Raw genomic sequence first — 15,352 nt, 5'->3', positions numbered from 1 at the left:
ACTACATACTGGCAGGCATATCCCCAGAGCCATCCTCAGACACAGCAACGCAGCAGAAGAGAACTCTAGTATCTCCCACTTTACATGGTGCAGCCACAGGGAACAGGGCACAGCTGTGGGTCCAATTCAGAGAAAGGGAAGAGAGAGAGGAGAGAGAGAGTGAAACAAAAAAGTCCCATTCAGTCTCCGTGCTGCCCCTGAACTATGAGAGTTAAAGGAAGCTAGCTAGGAGTGGGGGAAGGTTTTTCTCTGCTCTTACCTTAATAAATGATTAATTAAATGCTCGGCATATATTTATCCTTGATTTTCAGCATGTAGTGGATTGATCCAGAACTCGATAGAACCTCAGTACAATGATAGTGTTCCTGTAGACTGAAGCCACAGCAAAAATGATCAGTAGTCACAGTCATCTGCTCTGATTATGGAGATACTTCCGCCAGCCTCTGATAGTGTCTGATCCCCTTTGATCTCTCCAAATGAGATGGCCAAGCTTTAGAAGTGACTGCAGCAATCTCACTAAGGATGGATCTCCCGGGGAGACATAGAGAGCCGTGTGATTATGGATTGTCTCTCTCCTCATTGCAACACACCTCTGTTTCGCTCTGTCTTTCTCTCTATTCAATTCACCTTTTCGCCCCAAGAAAAATTAATATTGCCGCTTGGTATCACACAATTATTCCCAGTGGACGGTTTTTGATCTGCTATTGTCACTTAAGCAAGCCAAGCAAAGCCCCAGAAATAACCAACAATTAAAATATATAAAACCACACCACCAAGTTTGTAAATAAGGTTACTCTAAAAAACTATTCCCAAAGGGAATAAGTGCACAATAACTTGAAAAACAAACAAAACAGTTAATGTTATGCTTCACCCGTTCCCTGTCTGCGCTGACGTAGAGGGCCTGAATGATGGACGTCTGTGCCTGGGTGGCAGAGCAGAGGCAGGCTGTATAATGAATCAGGATGGCATGACTCAGGCCCGTCTCACAAACAGCTGTAATCTCCTGCTTTGATCAGGCCTAATTGATCTCATTTGCTCTGGTTAAGGCTGCCTTAGCTGCAGCAGAAACAGCTGTCACCCAGGTTGTCAGGGCCTGCTAATTAGAGCCAGCACAGATAAACACTTGATAAACACTTATATCTGAAAGCCTATCTAGCTATGGTCAATGCCTGTTTCTTTATGACTACCTGTGGTCCGGCATGTTACATTGGGTTACTATGCAGACTAAAATATTGAATGGAATAATATGGTGAGTATGGCTAAATATTCTAGGCTCTCCATTACTGTAGATATCTAGGTGAGCAGACTAGAGTGGCCCATTATAAAAGGCACTGAGGTCTTTGAGCCGCTGTTTGAGAAAAGGTCACAATACGTGACTCTTCTCTGTCTCCTCTCAGGTGCCCAGTGTATTAATGTCCTGGTGATGAGAAAGCCGAGCTGACAGACACGGAGTGAGCTCATCTCTCTCTCTCTGGTCTTTTGGCAGACTGTTAAATACACTTTTAATGAGAAGGCAACACTCACCAATAAGCCATCCATCCTCAACAGCTCCCTCCTGTAGGCGTTTAGGCCAACATTGCTGTTCTGCAGAACTAGTTGGGCCACTTTGCCACCACATTCAGCAGTGTATTTTACACATCGCATCACCTGCGCATAAAACGTGGAAACCTTTTCTGTTCACATAGTTGAAACCGTTTTGGGATGGTATTTCTGTTTTGGGTGTGGGTGCCGTCTATTGCTCTGTTCGTATTTGGGAACCCATGGCATCATGGCAAAGAAACCCCTCTTGACCAACCTGTTGTGCGATGGTGTATGAAAATTGTATGTGTTACTGTTCCCTTTGCTGATGTTTGCATCCTAAACATTGGCTCATCGAAGGCTGTGAGATGCCTATCGGCAAGTTCCAACTGGAAAGTGCCGTTGCCAAAAAACAAAAACCTGGGGGTGGATAGTGCTTGGATGTGCACCAGAATGGCATGTGTTTGCCTTTTTTGTGTTTGTCTTAAATCTCCGCAAAAATCCTAAAGATTGGTTTTTGGAAAGAATATTTGCTGAGACAATCTGTACTTTTTGCAGAAAAAGTCCCACCTGTCTCTAAAAATGCACTCTCTGATAAATGTAGTGTGTCAAATCTTAAAACAGAGCAAGATCTGCTATCTCTCGTTCGATTTCTTCTTTAGGATTTGGTTGGCGGATCGCATCCAACTTTTAGGTGCATACACCGCCACCTACTGTACTGGTGTGTGAGGCCATTCACGGCCTACCTACATTCAATTCTTGATTCGGTAATACAAAATTGGGGAAAAGGAAAATTGCCCTGCCAACTACCAGCCCTATCTAAAAAACCACCACCCTATTCCACTATTTAACCCTCTAATCCTACTTGAGACCAACGGTCTGAGAGGACAGAACACTACCATTGAAAACCCCCTGCAACTATTCTGCAGTAAATCCTCACAATTCCAAGTACTTCTCTTCCACCACAACCTCTATTGTCTGTGACTTCTGATCCATTTCTGCATTACAATTGACCACCATGGCTATGAATGCTAAAAAGCCCACCTTACTGAAGCACATATTCTTCCCATCTCTCTTGCTTGGTCTCTGCCTACTCACAGGAATCCTCTAAGTATCCCTCACCATGTACCCATCTTCCTCTACCACTCTCTTCACTGCTTCGGCATATGACACTTTCTGTACAACTCTAACTATGGCAAACTCAGCCTGCCTTTCTCTCACCAAGCACCTCCAATGTCCAGCCCCATGGGCACCCCCACAGCTAACACACACAACTTTCTCCACCAATACTACACATTCCTTCGTCTCATGCCCTCCTGCACACTTCTCACATCTAGGAATCTCCCTCCTACACACTGCTGCAACATGCCCATGAACTTGACACCTAAAACACTGTAGTATTTTTTGAACAATGCTCTCACGGGATAACGTACATGACATTGTTGGGCAAAGACTCTACATCAAAACTCAGCAGGACAGACAATGTCTTCTTCACACACTCTCCATCGGATCTGTGTCGCACCAAACGGCCGGTATCACAGATACCAAGAATTTCTTACATTTCAACTGATCCTCCTCAACACTTAATGCCACCCCAATATTACTCCTTTCAATGGCGCCGTTTTTTATTTATTTATTATTTCACCTTTATATAACCAGGTAGGCTAGTTGAGAACAAGTTCTCATTTGCAACTGCGACCTGGCCAAGATAAAGCAAAGCAGTTCAACACATACAACAACACAGAGTTACACATGGAAGAAACAAAACATACAGTCAATAATACAGTAGAACAAAGAAAACAAAAAGTCTATATACAGTGAGTGCAAATGAGGTAAGATAAGGGAGTTAAGGCAATAAATAGGCCATGGTGGTAAAGTAATTACAATATAGCAATTAAACACTGGAATGGTAGATGTGCAGAAGATGAATGTGCAAGTAGAGATACTGGGGTGCAAAGGAGCAAGATAAATAAATAAATACAGTATGGGGATGAGGTAGGTAGATAGATGGGCTGTTTGCAGATGGGCTATGTACAGGTGCAGTGATCTGTGAGCTGCTCTGACAGCTGGTGCTTAAAGCTAGTGAGGGAAATATGAGTCTCCAGCTTCAGAGATTTTTGCAGTTCGTTCCAGTCATTGGCAGCAGAGAACTGGAAGGAAAGACGACCAAAGGAGGAATTGGCTTTGGGGGTGACCAGTGAGATATACCTGCTAGAGCGCGTGCTACGAGTGGGTGCTGCTATGGTGACCAGTGAGCTGAGATAAGGCGGGGCTTTACCTAGCAGAGAGTTGTAGATAACCTGTAGCCAGTGGGTTTGGCGACGAGTATGAAGCGAGGGCCAACCAACGAGAGCGTACAGGTCGCAAAGGTGGGTAGTGTATGGTGCTTTGGTGACAGAACGGATGGCACTGTGATAGACTGCATCCAGTTTGTTGAGTAGAGTGTTGGAGGCTATTTTATAGATGACATCACCGAAGTCGAGGATCGGTAGGATGGTCAGTTTTACGAGGGTATGTTTGGCAGCATGAGTGAAGGATGCTTTGTTGCGAAATAGGAAGCCGATTCTAGATTTAATTTTGGATTGGAGATGCTTAAGTCTGGAAGGAGAGTTTACAATCTAACCAGACACCTAGGTATTTGTAGTGGTCCACGTATTCTAAGTCAGAGCCGTCCAGAGTAGTGATGGACGGGCGAGCAGGTGCGGGCAGTGATCGGTTGAATAGCATGCATTTAGTTTGACTTGCGTTTAAGAGCAGTTGGAGCAGTGTTCCAAAGAGCACACCAAGACACATTTATTTTCCCTAATCACGTGATCCGGAGCGCCCGCTCCCTCTGGACTGAAGAAACACAATAAATCATCACTAGTCCACTCCCGAGTTACACTCACCACTCAACAGTCCCCAACCTCTTCTCCACCCAATATGGATCAGCCAAAACGCAAGGACCCACAAATCTCACTCCCACTGGGCCAGAATCATCCTTTTCATCTTCGGGATGAGGCCCAAACTCGGCGGGCCTCACCGCATATACTACCTCCATACTCTCTTCAGGTTCCATCTCTGAGCTACTAGAGCAGGTATCCTACTTTTTTGCACTTGAAGCCAACCTTCCCTTCAGCCCGCTTCCCTTCTCGGAGGTCATCACTGCACCTGCCACTACAATTAATTCACCCTCACTCGTCACATTCACTTTCCTTCTCTAGCTTTTCTAAAAGTTCTGTGCGATCCTCCATTCCATATTCCCTCAAAACATATTCCACTTTTTTCCTTATCCGCTATCTTCTCCTTTACCAGATCTTCCAGAAGGCTTGTGCAATCCCCACTCCATATTTATTCATAATATGTTCCACTTTCATCCTTTTATCCTTGTCCGCCATCTTCTCCACCATGCAGGCCTCCCTTGAGTTCTCAACTCATTCGATTTTCCATTATCTCAGTCTTTTATTGTATTTCAACAATGGTTTCACTTTCACACATACTTGTCATTTAACAAATTACTGTACTTTATATTAATTTATCATAACAAATGCACTGATGTAGTCAAATTACATACTGTAGCTTGTCAAGATATGTTGCATGAATTCACAATGGGAATACAATGAAATGGATAAATGATTTAATTATTACTCCCACAATTTCACACATTTTCACCATATATTTGATAATAATGATAGTAATGATAATAGATCATTAAAACTATTCCTTGAGAGATTGAACCTCCTGCACCCAGACAAGATAATTCTTAGGCTACAATCTGCCTCTGTCTCTGGCATCGTGCATTACTTTGAACACTGCTGCTGCCAGTCTGAAAGAATCATAGTTTTGTTTACCAGCTTGCTGGGAGTGTGTGAGTGTGTGTGTGTGGCTGAGCAAATCTCCCAGATGGTAACTATGCAGTTTTTTTTTGTCATTGACAAAGTACCTGTCTGGGAGTCCTAAATTGACTATGGTGTAAGGACCTCTAGTGGACTGTAGATTAACTACAGTCACTGTACAATAAACTAACCCTGGGTCAATCAACCAGTTGATCACCTATGGTGTGCTGTCTGTCTCACAGGGGACATGGAGGACAGACAGCCATGCTATTGGTGTTTGGTCAGGCTGCTTTCCCTTCCATCAAACCAGCTGCTGAATGGAGAGATTAGCCCCAACTCTCAGTCCTCTCACTCATAGAAAAATGCTGACCGGGTTTAAGGGACTGATAAATTGCTTCTGCTCATTCCTTCATATATCTTGAACTTTACTGCACACACACACTGAAGTGTAATTTTCATGACGCGCTAGCCCCTACATACTGTATAGTGTTCATTATTACAGCTGAAATTGCTTTCATTAGAATCTCGCTCTTCTTCATGGGTATTTGCATTGGGTGTAACCTTTACCTACTATGATCAGATAGCCTTTCCTCAATTATGAGTTCATCAGTGCGCACTACTGTAAAAATATTATTCTAAATGCTCTTGGACATAGCTTTAACCTACAGTACTATTGGCACTAAATAGTAATTCCCTCATATTTGAACTAAAAAAGACCTCAGATAAGAAATCACATCTATGAAGAAGAAGCTGTTTCTGCAGAACAAATAAGGGGAGGGCGGCACTAGTTAATTACCAGATTGAAGACTGAACATAATTTAAAAGCAAGGCAAGCAATCAAACCAGAACCCCCAATCTCTCCAAAGTAATTACTAGATCCGTGCCTTCTACACCGAGCTGTCAATCACTCCACACAAACAGACTCCAGCTTCATACTGAGACAAAGAGCTCTCTACAATTAAAGGGATTGTAATGAGACAAAAACATTTTAGACTTTGTGTTTGTGTGTCTGTCTATCGGGAATTGTTTTAATTAGCTATTGATACAGATCAACTGGCTATCATCCTGAGTCAGTTCAGCCTCGGGCACACTTCTCTCACTCTGATGCCAATAGTACTTTTCATCTTCACACACACACACACACACACACACACACACACACACACACACACACACACACACACACACACACACACACACACACACACACACACACACACACACACACACACACACACACACACACACACACACACATTCTCTTCTATAAGGGGATTTCCTGGGCTGTTTGTTGAGAGTGAGTGAGGGGGTATTTTAATTGGATTTTGAATGATCCATTCCACAGTGTGAGGCTTTTGGAACAAGTTTACTGTTGGTTCCGAAGTGAGTTAAATTCCTTCAAAGCCTTTTGTATTTTTCGTTTTCTGAGAGGGCTTCAGTTATAATTTAAACTGACTTCCCTTAGGGTATCTTCCCCAAAACTACTATAGGAGAAACACAGAGAACTATACTGAGCTGAAAGAAAGCACAATGGTGACACTGAATCACCAGGGGAAAGCCTTATCTACCACACTGACTCACTGCTGCTAATTAAAAAGGGGAACTTAAAGACTAGAATAAGGGAGATGAAACAGGATGGTGTCACCCAGGACATGAACATCACTTGTTAAGGTTGCTATTGCCTAGATGTTCATGATCTCTCTGTTGGCAATGGTAAAGATGAGGGAAAATTACACGGAACAAAGATACAGACAAAGATGGTGACAACAGAAACTACACAATACAATACACAATGTGTGTAAGAGAGAGAGATGTGACGCTCTGGATGTGTGTGAGATCTGGAGGCGGCGTACAGGGGAGGACAACATTCAATTAGAGCCAATTGCAGAATTACAGCTAATCAGACAGGAGAGATAATGTGTCTGTAATGAGGATGATAAGGTCAGGTTAGAGAGGAGAGAGGAGCTGAGTGTAATACTGCAGGTCTGGAACCTTCCTTTGGACAGGACTGTCTACAGAGATGCTCACTGAGATGCTTTCAAAATGGGGATAGGAAACAGTAACCCCGACATAAAAGAGAACAAGGGATGGGGGCTATACCCATTTGTGTGCAATGAAAGGGTTAATACAGGAAGGCTGGAGAAAGTGAATACATCTCTTGGTGCTGTGGCTACCTTAATGACATTTCTAGAGATATAGAGCTTTAATGTTTACTCAGACTGTCGTCTTTTAGTGATCATTATCCGTGTTGACAAGCAACAGCAGTTGTGGGAGTAATAGCATAAAAATGCGGAAGCATACTTCAAATATTGGCATGGCCAGCACATTACAGGCTCCAGCTGTGCATTTCAGTGGTGTTTAAAAATAACATTTATGCATTGGTGTTTTATATACAGTCTGCCATTTACCTGGAATTTTCTTTGAAATGACTAGGTCAAAATTATGATTATTATAATTACCTTTCGGTTTCTTTGGGATTCATGGAGAAAATAGCCCTCTGTATCTTTTGGTAAATAACTGAATGTACAAACTGTTACTGTACCACGTGATTTTGTGACTAAGTACCAGGTCAATAGAGTCTGAAACAGGACTGTGAAATACATTGTTGCAATTTCCTCTGTTGTCCCAGCTGTTAATAAACCTCCATTAATTTATTTTGTGCAGTATGTTAAAGGGAGATTTGTCAACAGACAAACCCAACCAGGATCCTCCTGAAAACCATGGCATATTGCCCCAGCTAGAACATTTGCTTTCTTGGAAGTTGTGGGAACGTACATTTGAGTTTTAGTTCTGGAACGAAGCCATATGGTTCCTGACCAGTAAAACGGAACGTTTTTTTAAACGTTCTGAGAACGGAAGTGAAAATTTCACCTGTTCTGGGAATGTACATTTTTAGGTTGCAGGGAGTTTGTGAGAATATTTTACTGTGGTTCCCTGAAAGTTTTCCTGAGAGGTTTTATTTGTGCTGAGAACAGAAATGATAGGTTACTTGAAGGTAATTCAATTACTTTCTGAGAACATGTTTCAATAAGACTTTTATTAAAACTCCTAGCTTAGTTTGGATTAACCTCCAAGCACAGATAGGACACATGGAAATGAATTTGCTTAGGCATTAATCATGCAAAATAAATAAACAAATGTTTATTTTTTTATTGTAGATTCGAACCTATAATATTCTGATCTCTATCCATGGAATTAGTCCACTGTGCCTCCAGGATGGAACTAGCATTATATGTTTGTTTTTTAACTCACACAAAGTTGTTCATTTTAGTCTATTCAAGCAGACCCCATTTCAAAGGAATCAAGCACTCATTAGGATCAGGTGTGGCCAATTAGTGGGCGCAGCCAACAAACCTGAACACACTTAACAAGATAAAGGATAGAGTTTTGTTGATGCTGAGAAGAATGGAATGTGTATCTTTATAAATAACATTCTTAGAACGTTACAAAAGTGGTTTGTGGTTTTTATGGAAAGTTTTCTTAACGTTCAAGGAACAATTTGAGAATATGACTTTAAATAGAACCATGAGGAAACGTTATGCTGAAGTACTGAAACTTCCACAGAAGAACATTATTCCTTAATGTTCTCTGAACTATTTTAGAACATTCTAGTTGGACAAACTTCCTAGACCATTTCCAAATTGAAATTAAATGTAACCATCTTTGAACTTTTAGGAAACGTTCTGTTAAAGTAATGAAATACCAAGAAAATAACCTTTTTTTGTCAAGTTCTTTAAATGTGCTGAGAATGTTCCAAAGCCACACAACTTTCCTTCACCATTCCCAGAAAGTTGTGGGAAGATTGTATGCAAAAGAACCATAGGACAAACACGCTCTCACCAAGCGCTAAGAAACATATGCTTCTCAGAACGTTATGTGCTAGCTGGGCGAGAAGTAATATTCTGCCTTTGTTTTGGCCATTTGTATTTTAAAGCATTCTTAACTGATGCCAAAGATGGCATAATTTTACTCAATTGATCTAAAACTAGGGGTTGTGTTATCAGATAAAAGCCCCTCAATGCCAAAACAGTGTTATGTTATGATGCAGTCTCTTTCTGTCTAGAAGATCTTTGGGAGGGCAAAGTGGCACAAGATGGCATTATACACTTAGAAACTCTCTTCCAGTCAGCTCAAGTCTAACTGTCTTAACTCCATTCCCCCTTCCTGCCCCTGCTCTATGCAAATTATTTTTTTGCTTCTGCCAGAACATCTTTGATCCAGCAGCTTTGAATCCCTCTGCAGATGCTGCCTTAAGAGCCATACTACTAACCAGAACCAGGGCCAGGGCTAGAGCCAGAACCAAGGCCACAGCCAGGCTGAGGCAAAGGATGTCCAGACACACACAGTTAAGACAGCTGCCACTATAGCCATAAAAAAACAATGTACATTTTTGGTGAGCTCTCATTTTACAACTGAGTGCAATGTGATGATGAGGACTATTTTAAACAATGGGTTATATAATTCAAGACATTATTGTGACAAACAACACAAATAACATTTGTTCAATAAAAGGGGTTTATTATTGAAAATCAAAGCAGATTTCAGACACAGTCTGACTGAGTATCCTCCACTACTGTGACCATCTAGTTGAGTCACTTGGCACAGACAAAGGCAAACAGGTTGGAACAGGTGAGATCATTCCATTGCATTCCACCGGGCCAGTTAGTGAGAACACAGTCTTCAGTGTTCTCTGAGTGTCAGAGAACTCAGAGAGTTCAGTGTTCTCTGAGTGACACACTTGTGGGTGTCACTCAGTCCGATCCAGGTGGGACTCTCAGCAGGGTCGTAGCTCTTGATCAGGTTGTTTATAATGTAGTGTTTATCCAGGTGGTGAACAGAGGCCAGGTTAGCTTTCTGAGATACTCAGTGTGACTCTGCAATGGCCCAGTCAACACGCATGGCAATGTACTTGAAGCAACGGCCATTAGAGCTGTGCCAGCCCATGGAGCAGGAGCCCTGGAAAAGCTTTCCATCCTGGCCAGACAGAACACCTACAGCAAGGCTCAGGAGACAGAAGAAACAGTGGAGCACTAACATGGTGAAAAGGTGCTGGGATCTGCAGCTCTGCTCTTGTATACGGGGCTGGTAGGCTGAGAGGTTAACTGTGCCAGGCTTTTATTTCATTTACAAATTATTGGATAAGGTTGGTTGCTAGGCGGGATATCATTGGTAGATAATTTATGGACGAGGAACCCTGATCATCTCAAAATGAATGGTATGCAATGAACTATTGACCTATGTCATCTTTGAGGCTGTTAAGTCAGTGTATTTGGCAAAAGAAAAGACACAGAAATCAGAGGTTTTAAGTGTATTTCTCTCTACCCTCACTAAGAGATATAAACTGTACATTTCAAAAGTGCTGAACAAATAGTTATTGACTACGTCCGTCATAGCTCGCTCATTCATATCTTAATCAAAAAAGTATGTGAACCCTTTGGAAATACCTGGATTTCTGCATAAATTGGTCCTAAAATTTGATCTGATCTTCATCTAGGTCACAACATTAGACAAAGAGTCTGCTTAAACTAATAACATAAACAATTATATGTCTTTTTTATTTTACTAGGCAAGTCAGTTAAGAACATATTCTTATTTTCAATGACGGCCTAGGAACAGTGGGTTAACTGCCTTGTTCAGGGCCGGAACGACAGATTTTTTACCTTGCCAATTCGGAGTATTTTATCTAGCAACCTTTCGGTTATAAGTCCAACACTCTTACCACTAGGCTATTTGCCGTTCATTATTGAACACACCGTGTAAACATTCACAGTGCAAGGTGGAAAAAGTATGTGAACCCAATAATCTCAACCAAACATTTTCTGTAGTTGCAGATCAGACCTTCACAATGGTCAGGAGGAATTTTGGACCATTCCTCTTTACAAAATTGTTTCAGTTCAGCAATATTCTTGGGATGTCTGGTGTGAACTGCTCTCTTGAGGTCATGCCACAGCATCTCAATCGGGTTGAGGTCAGGACTCTGACTGGACCACTCCAGAAGGCATATTTTCTTCTGTTGAAGCCAATCTGTTGTTGATTTACCTCTGTGTTTTGGGTCAACTTCTGTTGAGCTTCAATTGGTGGACAGATAGCCTAACATTCTCCTGCAAAATGTCTTGATTAACTTGGGAAATCATTTTTCCAACAATAATAGCAAGCTGTCCAGGCCCTGGGGCAGCAAAGCAGCCCCAAACCATGATGTTGGGATGAGGTTGATGTGCTTTCCCTTTTTTTCTCCACACACAGTGTTGTTCCTTGCACTTTTGCAAACTTCAGACGTGCAGCAATGTTTTTTTTGGACAGCAGTGGCTTCTTCCGTGGTATCCTCCAAAGAACACCATTCTTGTTTAGTGTTTTACGTGTCATAGACTCATCAACAGAGATGTTACCATGTTCCAGAGATTTCTGTAAGTCTTTAACTGACACTCGAGGATTCTTCTTAACCTCATTGAGCATTCTGGGCTGTGCTCTTGCAGTCATCTTTGCAGGATGGCCACTTCTAGGGAGAGTAGCAACAGTGATGAACTTTCTCCATTTATAGAGAATTTGTCTTACCGTGGACTGATGAACATCAAGGCTCTTAGAGATACTTTTGTAACCCTTTCCAGCTTTATGCAAGTCAACAATTCTTAATCTTAGGTCTTCTGAAATCTATTTTGTTCGAGGCATGGTTCACATCAGGCAATGCTTCTTGTGAATAGCAAACTCAAATTTTGTGTGTTTTTTATAGGGCAAGGCAGCTCTAACCAACATCTCCAATCTCGTCTCATTGATTGGACTCCAGGTTAGCCGACTCCTGACTCCAATTAGCTTTTGGAGAAGTCATTAGCCTAGGGGTTCACATACTTTTCCCAACCTACACTGTGAATGTTTAAATTATGTATTCAATATAGACAAGAAAAATAAAATGATTTATTAGTTTATGTTTGTCTATTGTGACTTAGATTAAGATCAGATCAAATTTGATGACCAATTTATGCAGAAATCCAGGTAATTCCAAAGGGTTCACATACTTTTTCTTGCCACTGTATGTTTTTTTAAAAGGCAGTAAATTAGGCTGAATGAACTGTTTCGCTGCCAGACATGGCTCCGCTGATAGCCAGGTGTAGCAGTGGTAATGTGTTGGGACTGCTGTTGGAACTTATGTAGGCCCTAACACTTTGTGGGCACCGTTTGTCACCGTTATAGTGCAATTAATGTATTGTTTAGTGCTGTGTTGTGTAGTGGCTGTAATGGCATGCATCAAAACATATATACACTGCTCAAAAAAATAAAGGGAACACTAAAATAACACATCCTAGATCTGAATGAATGAAATATTCTTATTAAATACTTTTTTCTTTACATAGTTGAATGTGCTGACAACAAAATCACACAAAAATGATCAATGTAAATCAAATTTATCAACCCATGGAGGTCTGGATTTGGAGTCACACTCAAAATTAAAGTGGAAAACCACACTACAGGCTGATCCAACTTTGATGTAATGTCCTTAAAACAAGTCAAAATGAGGCTCAGTAGTGTGTGTGGCCTCCACGTGCCTGTATGACCTCCCTACAACGCCTGGGCATGCTCCTGATGAGGTGGCGGATGGTCTGCTGAGGGATCTCCTCCCAGACCTGGACTAAAGCATCCGCCAACTCCTGGACAGTCTGTGGTGCAACGTGGCGTTGGTGGATGGAGCGAGACATGATGTCCCAGACGTGCTCAATTGGATTCAGGTCTGGGGAACGGGCGGGCCAGTCCATAGCATCAATGCCTTCCTCTTGCAGGAACTGCTGACACACTCCAGCCACATGAGGTCTAGCATTGTCTTGCATTAGGAGGAACCCAGGGCCAACCGCACCAGCATATGGTCTCACAAGGGGTCTGAGGATCTCATCTCGGTACCTAATGGCAGTCAGGCTACCTCTGGCGAGCACATGGAGGGCTGTGCGGCCCCCCAAAGAAATGCCATCCCAGACTGACCCACCGCCAAACCGGTCATGCTGGAGGATGTTGCAGGCAGCAGAACGTTCTCCACGGCGTCTCCAGACTCTGTCACGTCTGTCACATGTGCGTGTGAACCTGCTTTCATCTATGAAGAGCACAGGGCGCCAGTGGCGAATTTGCCAATCTTGGTGTTCTCTGGCAAATGCCAAACGTCCTGCACGGTGTTGGGCTGTAAGCACAACCCCCACCTGTGGACGTCGGGCCCTCATACCACCCTCATGGAGTCTGTTTCTGACCGTTTGAGCAGACACATGCACATTTGTGGCCTGCTGGAGGTCATTTTGCAGGGCTCTGGCAGTGCTCCACCTGCTCCTCCTTGCACAAAGGCGGAGGTAGCGGTCCTGCTGCTGGGTTGTTGCCCTCCTACGGCCTCCTCCACGTCTCCTGATGTACTGGCCTGTTTCCTGGTAGCGCCTCCATGCTCTGGACACTACGCTGACAGACACAGCAAACCTTCTTGCCACAGCTCGCATTGATGTGCCATCCTGGATGAGCTGCACTACCTGAGCCACTTGTGTGGGTTGTAGACTCCGTCTTATGCTACCACTAGAGTGAAAGCACCGCCAGCATTCAAAAGTGACCAAAACATCAGCCAGGAAGCATAGGAACTGAGAAGTGGTCTGTGGTCACCACCTGCAGAACCACTCCTTTATTGGGGGTGTCTTGCTAATTGCCTATAATTTCCACCTGTTGTCTATTCCATTTGCACAACAGCATGTGAAATTTATTGTCAATCAGTGTTGCTTCCTAAGTGGACAGTTTGATTTCACAGAAGTGTGATTGACTTGGAGTTACATTGTGTTGTTTAAGTGTTCCCTTTATTTTTTTGAGCAGTGTATTTTTTCCCCCACCAAGATGTACATAAAAATCGCCACTGCTCAGGTAGCCTGCGAAAACCACCATGGATAGAATGCAATAATTGACTAATATTTGTTATATTCTAATAATTCTCATGTGCCAGCATATCGCCATGGTCCATGCCAAGGTGCACTCCTGAAGATCAGAAATAATTGGATGGAGAAACTTGCCAGCCAACCAGTAAAACAAGACGAAGCACTTCAGGCATTATTGAAAGTCAGGACAATCCTTGTCCTGCAAAGAAACACAATTCTTATAGTTGTAAATTAATTTGCAAGCAGTAGGCATTTATAATTACATGTGGAGGGGATCTTACAGTTACATGATCACCACGTGCCTCGCGTACCTTCAAAATGATTCACAATCATCATTTATTTGAAAAACACAGTTTCCATCATAATTTTTCGCAATAAAGAAAGTTCAACAAAAGAAAAATCCACCCCTGTCGAACGGATAAAAATGTTGTCGATCTTTAGAAAAATTATCCTATATCGCAATGTTGTTTTGTTGCTGGGTCAATGGAAACCTATTGGACAGCCTACAGTACACAAAATACAATACTAAACCCTAGTATCTACCTTTCGACCAGTCACAAAACATGTAACCTATATTATTATTTAATATTTTCTTCAGTTATTAATTCAATTGTTTCATGACAATACATTCACTTACTGGCTATGTCCATTGAGAACCTTGTTCATTGAGAACTGCTAGAGGCATCTTTACTGTATCTGTATGCTTAGTTAAGGTACCTAGACTATGAAGACCTCTGTACTGTCTTTCTCTAAAGAGTAACAATAGTTTTCGTTGATATCACTGACGATTGACCCAAAAGTGATATTTTGTATTTTGTTAGGTTTATTTTCTTTATTTTCTTTCCTTCTTAACTTGGCATAGATTATGGGAAGAACACAGCTGCAGAGATAAGAACTGGTTTATGTGGCAATAGCACTTACCAAGTCAGAACCGTGGGATAAATAAAGGGGGCATATAAGCAGACAATGAAGGTTCTTACAATATTCAATGATTACATTTCTCTAAAACAGGCTACATGTGCACCATCAAGTCAGAACATCAGGGTAGGTTATGAGGGAGGGAAGGGATCAAATTATTAGGGTGGAACACATGAGCTACTAACAGCTTACTACACAACATACACTTAGTATTACTTT

This window comes from Salvelinus namaycush, chromosome 41 (genome assembly GCF_016432855.1).
Source record: "Salvelinus namaycush isolate Seneca chromosome 41, SaNama_1.0, whole genome shotgun sequence".
Taxonomy (NCBI): domain Eukaryota; kingdom Metazoa; phylum Chordata; class Actinopteri; order Salmoniformes; family Salmonidae; genus Salvelinus; species Salvelinus namaycush.
This window is presented reverse-complemented; position numbering follows the sequence as displayed.